Here is a 7,285-nt window from a genome sequence, read left to right as displayed (position 1 = left end):
TAGTAGTAGTGGTTCCTTCCGCTTTCCACGAGTGAATGGCTATCAGCGGTTAAGTCTGATCTATATCGGGGAATTGCGACCGTTTTGCTTGGGGGTCGTTTCTTTAACGACCAGCTGTTGCTATAAAAACGTCTCAGGTCGTTTCGCCAACGTTTTAAGTTATTTCACCAACATCTCTGGTACTTTCAGGCACTGGCGCTTCCTTTCAAATATTTCAGGTGTTGACGTTCAAAATAATTAGCGTGATTTTAAACGCTCTTAGAAATTGTTAAAGAAGGAATGAGAAGGACACCCTATCAAGAACACGTGACATGGTCAAACTTTTTTTCGTGCATGTGATCACTTATTTATGCCTCAAGTTTTTATGTTGAAGTTAACGCAATTTTCGTCAAATGAAGGGACGAAAAACTCGTTTGGCTCCCATAATTTGTTATGATCTTTGACGCTATAACTGTTGCGGCTTGGATTGCTATTTAATACTGGAACTAATATTCGACGTTAGCATACTAATCACCAGAACTTCATCGCCAGAATTTTTTTGATTATAAGACAAGTATCAAGTAACATGGGTTGAGGAGAAACGATCAAAGAAATGCGCTGAAAAGCATTGAGAAACAAAACAACTTTCTTGCGATCATAGCGTTTGTTGATGTTTTCGGCGGAAGCAAGCATTAATCATTCCTATCCGCGTCAGCAGACCGTAGCAGACACTCCTACCACTTGCATCATTTATCCCATCACCTTGCCGCCTTAACGATGAACAACAGTGCTATCTGTTTTACTCTGTAACCTGGTTAAAACAAACGTTCACGATATTGTCTAAAATTTTTCTTAAGCCATCTTTTATTTTAGCGTCTTTGGAATTACTGCATAATCCTTTAAGAAACTTTGCCCAAAAAAGTGTATAAATTGTGGTAAATAACAAGAATATTTTGATTCCATAAACAACACTTTGACAATAACCTGACTTGAAAACAATTAAATCACTGTGCAAACATACATTATCTCAAACATTACAATACGTAATTAAGTGACTTGTTCAACCAATTTCAAAATATTGCTGCCGTCATTTTTCCAATTGATACTGATTAAGTTCTTGACCTTGAAAGCTTTTTCCATGGTTCTGTTTGGAAATCCATGTATTTTTTCCAGTCTTTTAAGCACTCAGAAGTAGTACTGGAACTCACCAAAAGAAAAACTTTCCGGAAAGATTTTACATAAAAAAATTTAGGATTCTGTTAACTTAACCTATAATAAAAGGCTTTGAAGGAAAACCCTGTAAGACTTAACTAGCTCGTTTTTTATGCTTAAACTACTGTTTTAACTTTCCTGATTTCACTTCACTTAAGAGCCGTATAAGTCAATAATGTTTCGTGCTAATTATATCGGCCGGATAAGATAATTTTCGTGCAGAAAAAAAAATTCTCGGATACGTAACCAATACCTCCTTCTGAGAAGATCGGAAAAGAGAAAGCAAAAAATTAAAATCAATATGCTTAATTTGAGATTGCCCTTTCTGTAATTACACAATGAAATAACGGATAGAGTATTTTCTCTACTTTTTCTATTTGTTTATCCAGCTAAAAGTCTCTAAGGTCTGTTTACTTCGAGATATTATTATCTTTTTTCCTGTGACAAACGTAAAAAACAATTATAAATAACACAATCAACATTTCTTAAATAAAGCAAATACAGTTATACCAGGCGCAATATGTAGGCAAATGTACACTTGTATCTGATTGGCAGAGAGACGCTTTCGAAATTCTATATTTTACACCTAACTGGGAGAATAAATTGTTACTCTTTGAAAGAAACAAAAAAAAAGATATAAAACTAGCCTTGATATTCAAGGTGACAAAGGATAACTGCCGACAGCCAGCGAACAGTAAGTCATAGCCACCTTCACATTTAATTTAACTTTAATTTATGAAATACCTGTTCTCATCAAGTCTTACCTCTGCTTGTCAAACTCGAGCCTCACATCTCCAATCAGCGTAAACGAAGCCCACTCAGACACTTCGCTTAAGCCATTTTTCCTCATCCACCTCATGGCCTGATGAAGGGATTCACTGGCACTTTCTCCTTCAACAAGGTGTTTGTAGAACCGATTCATCAGCTTCTATGTTGCTTTGTCTGAAATGGCCCACAGCGCAACCAACACCGAGCGAGCACCGGATCCTAAAAACGCACGGGCAATTCCTATAACTCCCTCGGCTCTTATCTCTCCACTTCCACTGTGACAGCAGCTAAGTACCACCAGTTTAGCTCCGACTTTCACTCGTGAGACATCAGCCATCGTCAACATGTAATCTTCCTTTGGTTGGGTAGTGTTTCCACTGTTGGAAGTAGGAACGGGGGAGAGGGCAATTTCTCCCCTTTCGGCGTCACCATGGGCAGCAAAATGTATCAGGCTCACTGAACTTATCCGCTCAAGAACCGCCTGCTTCGTTGCTTTCTCTCCTACTAGAGGCGGAACACCCACCAGTCGTCCGACCATCTCCGCTTCCTTTCTTGCACCTGGCAATGGTGGCAGCCAATCAACCTTGGGATTGCCTATTATCAAGGCACCAGTGTTGCTGTGATAGTCCTCTGGACTATCTTGAATGATCTTGAGTGTTGTCAAAGAAGGAATGACAGGGATCCTATGAGTCTCCGACAGGTATTCGGCTCCCTCCTTTTCACTCAGCGCAGCAAAAGGAACTTTGTACAAACTGCCGGGTCAGGAACAATAATGATTTCAGGCTCCTCAAGCAAATCATAAACAGGGGCAATAAACATTTTGTAACACAAAGATAGACTTGAAATGACCTCCTTGTCCTCGTCCTCCTCCACGAGTCGCATTCTTGCTAGGCTCTTTTGTTCGGGGCAGAGAGGTTCCAATTCAACCATATTTAAAGACCGATCTTCACAATCTTCAGTGGGCAAAATACAAAATTAATATTGAAGGATTCGGAACTCTTGTCTTCTATCTCCAATATCTCTGGATATGGATAAAGCTTTCTCCAAGCATACTTCCGAAACTTCGTAATTTCCAACAATTGCAGAGAGATGTCCAAGGTTTGCAAGATGTGATGCTTCCCCTTTCTTATCACCAATATCAATTCCGATGACAAGCGCTTTTTGGTGATACTCTTTAGCCTTGTCGTATTCTCCGAGCGACTGAAACACAGTACTTAGGTTTGCATAACATGCTCCTTCTCCTTTTCTGTCGCCAATTTCAGTTTTGATGACAAGCGCTTTGTGGAGGTACTCTCTAGCCTTGCCGTATTCTCCGAGCGACTGAAACACTTTACTTAGGTTTGCATAACATGTTCCTTCTCCTCGCAGCTAAGAACACTACTGAAACTAGTAGTTGTAAGTAGGACCTGAAAAAAACTTCAGGCCCGTACGGGATTTGAACCCATGACCTCTGCGATACCGGTGCAGCGCTCTACCAATTGAGCTAACAAGCCAACTGGGAGCTGGTCAATGAATTGGGTACAAATAAACATCCGAGTGAATGAAGATTTAGATATATGAAAATTCACATATTTGCACTGCGGCGGAAAGATGAAATTAGAAGATCCTCGCAGCTAAGAACATCTTTCCGCCGCAGTGCAAATATGTGAATTTTCATATATCTAAATCTTCATTCACTCGGATGTTTATTTGTACCCAATTCATTGACCAGCTCCCAGTTGGCTTGTTAGCTCAATTGGTAGAGCGCTGCACCGGTATCGCAGAGGTCATGGGTTCAAATCCCGTACGGGCCTGAAATTTTTTTCAGGTCCTACTTACAACTACTAGTTTCAGTAGTGTTCTTAGCTGCGAGGATCTTCTAATTTCATCTTTCCGCCGCAGTGCAAATATGTGAATTTTCATATATCTAAATCTTCATGTTCCTTCTCCATTTCTGTCGCCAATTTCAGCTGTGATGACAAGCGCTTTTTCGAGATACTCTTTAGCCTTGTCGTATTCTCCGAGCGACAGAGACACAATACCTAGGTTTCCGTAGTCAGTTGCCTCTCCTTTTCTGTCGCCAATTTCAGTTGTGATGACAAGCGCTTTGTAGAGATACTCTTTAGCCTTGTCGTATTCTCCGAGCAACTGAAACACATTACTTAGGTTTCCATAACATGCTTCTTCTCCATTTTTGTCGCCAATTTCAGTTGTGATCACAAGCGCTTTTTCGAGATAACCTTTAGCCTTGCCGTATTGCCCGAGCGACTGAAAGACAGTAGCTAGCTTTACATAACATTCTCCTTCTCCTTTTCTGTCGCCAAATTCAGTTGTGATGACAAGCGCTTTGTGGATATACTCTTTAGCCTTGTCGTATTTTCCGAGCGACTTAAACACAGCGCTTAAGTTTTCACAACACGCTCCTTCTCCTTTTCTGTCGCCAATTTCAGTTGCGATGACAAGCGCTTTGTCGATATACTCTTTAGCCTTGTCGTATTCTCCGAGCGACTGAAACACAGTACTTAGGTTTGCATAACATGCTCCTTCTCCATTTCTGTCGCCAATTTCAGTTTTGATGACAATCGCTTTGTCGATATACTCTTTAGCCCTGTCGTATTCTCCGAGCGACTGAAACACAGTACTTAGGTTTGCATAACATGCTCCTTCTCCATTTCTGTCGCCAATTTCAGTTTTGATGACAAGCGCTTTGTGGAGATACTCTTTAGCCTTGTCGTATTCTCCGAGCGACTGAAACACAGTACTTAAGTTTGCATAACATGTTCCTTCTCCATTTCTGTCGCCAATTTCAGTTGTGATGACAAGCGCGTTGTGGAGATACTCTTTAGCCTTGCCGTATTCTCCGAGCGACATAAACACATTACCTAGGTTTGCATAACATGTTCCTTCTCCATTTCTGTCGCCAATTTCAGTTGTGATGACAAGCGCTTTGTAGAGATACTCTTTAGTCTTGTCGTATTCTGCGAGCGACTTAAACACAGCACCAAGGTTTACGTAATAGGATGCTTCTCCGCTTTTGTCGCCAATTTCGGTTGATATGATAAGGGCCCTTGCAATATATTCCTTCGCTTTTAGGTTTTCGCCAAGTTTATAAAACAGAATTCCATACTTGCTGTAGAAGACATGCAGTTTCCTGCCGTATCTTGCCGCATTCACGTCGTCAGAGATATGACGATATGCGCTGTAAAGAACTGTATAGATGTCGCTGTCAAATTGTAGTAGCACTGAATCAAATTGATCTTTTCTGTTTTGATCGCTGTTATTTAGCAAAATTAAACATTCGTTGCATATCTCAATGGCTTTCTGAATGTGATCGGAGTTTAGCAGGAACAGGGCTACTAGTAAGGCGATGTTGATGGAAGTTATCATGGCTTCTGCCGTTATTTTTCCATTGCCATCCTCTCCTGTTATTAGGGAAACATTGTTTTTAGTAACACAAGTTAACTGAACGATTCGATAATCTGGATTCATGATGAGTCACTACAAAGAGGAACCTATATGTGAAGCCGATTTGATTACAACTGGAACCTTTTTATAACGAGCTTAAAGTGTTAGAATTCACAATATTAACTACGTTTGTTTCGTTTGTTTATCTTATCAAGTAAAAAAAAAAGTTACGCATGCTTGAGTTTGATTAATGGTCGTGTGTCGGGTGTCTCGCCATCAATTAGGTGGTTTTCGAAAGGTCGCGGGTTTTCTAAAAGAATAAGAAGAATCGATTCTTTCACTACAACGTTCTGGGAACATTTGAAAATGTTTCTCTAGCAGTTTATCACCAAGTCAGGTCAGGTATTGGTTTGCTTGCTACTGGATAACCATAAAAACCAGTACTACCCGTCTCATGGGTCGGGAAGTCGACTCAACCGGCAACCCCGCCCCTTAGAGAGCGTGGAGGGTGAAACTGGGCATCCTGACAGAATTAAAAACAATATCTGTCTTAAGGTCTGTGGTGGACCACTCCCAGTTACTCGGGGTGAGAATGGACATCCTTGTAGATGATCAACACTTCTGTCGTAAGGTTTGTGGCGGACTTTTGCAAGTCGGTGCATTGTGCAATGCATTTCAAAAAGAGCGGAGACAAACTAACCAATCATTTGGTTAGTTACTGCAACAGATGCTGGAGTCAGTTTGTCTTGGCCTATCCTTGCCACTGAAACACCTTCATCTGCCGATAATGTGCTGCTAATCCAGCTAAAGTTAGAAGTGCTTCAGTTCTTTGCAAGCAGTTTCATGAAATGGTCAGTCAGAAAACAACTCATACCGGCTCGGACGTCGCCCGGGTTAACAAGGACGAGGTACCAGTGCCAATCAACGACAGAATAATGACTATGAGACTCCCACTACAGCGAAAGATGTATGCCACTTTCCTCAGCGTGTATGCCCCAACAATGACCAACACAGGGGAGGTGAAAGAAGATAAAGTTAAGATTCTCGCACGCGTACTTCTGAACAGGCTCAATCAACACACCTCTGATTTTCTGCTTGAGATAGGTTCAAGAAAAGTGTATCGAACAGAACATGCCACTTTTTGTAGTCTTCATTGACTTCGGTAAAGCCTTCGATACTGTATCGCGACAAGGACTTTGGCAGGTACTCATGAAATATGGCTGCACAGAGATGTTTGTCAACGTGATCGAGGCACTCCATACAGGTATGTAAGCTAACGTGGCAATGAGTGGTTCAGTGTCTGAAGACTTCTCAGTAAGCAACGGGGTTAAACAAGGGTGTGTACTGGCGCCTGCACTCTTCTCGCTACTATCTGTCAGCGATGCTTGAGATGGCCTTCAAAGACACTTCAGAAGGAGTATACATTCAAACAAGGAAAGAAGCAGACCTGTTCAATGTGGCACAGCTCAAAGCTAAGAGTAAAACATCGACGAAGGTAGTAGTAGAAATGCTCTTTGCCGATGACAGTGCCCTACCTGCACACAATGCATGCGCAGAAGATATGCAATCTTCATTGGAGAAATTTGCGAGAACAGCCGATCAATTCAGCCTCAAAACCAACAGCGAGAAGACAGAATGCCCTTACCAACCGCCAAAGTTCCAGTTTTCAACATCACTACTAGAAGAGATCAGCACTGGTACAGAATCACTAGTCAAGTGTAAGACTTTCAAGTACCTCGGGAGTACTGTTTCAGAGAATGCATGGCTGGAGGATGAACTATCTCTCACAATGGGAAAAGCAAGTTCTGCGTTCGGAAACTTGAGAGAGAGACTGTGAAATAAACGACATGTGTCTGTTCGTGTGAAATGCAAAGTGTACAGAGCGTCAATACTGGCTACTCTATTGTACGGTGTTGAGACTTGGACTGTCTGCTAATACAGA

The sequence above is a fragment of the Pocillopora damicornis genome, chromosome 12 (genome assembly GCF_964200805.1).
Source record: "Pocillopora damicornis chromosome 12, jaPocDami1.2, whole genome shotgun sequence".
Lineage (NCBI taxonomy): Eukaryota > Metazoa > Cnidaria > Anthozoa > Scleractinia > Pocilloporidae > Pocillopora > Pocillopora damicornis.
The sequence above is the reverse complement of the archived record's forward strand: the minus strand, read 5'-3'. Positions refer to the sequence as shown.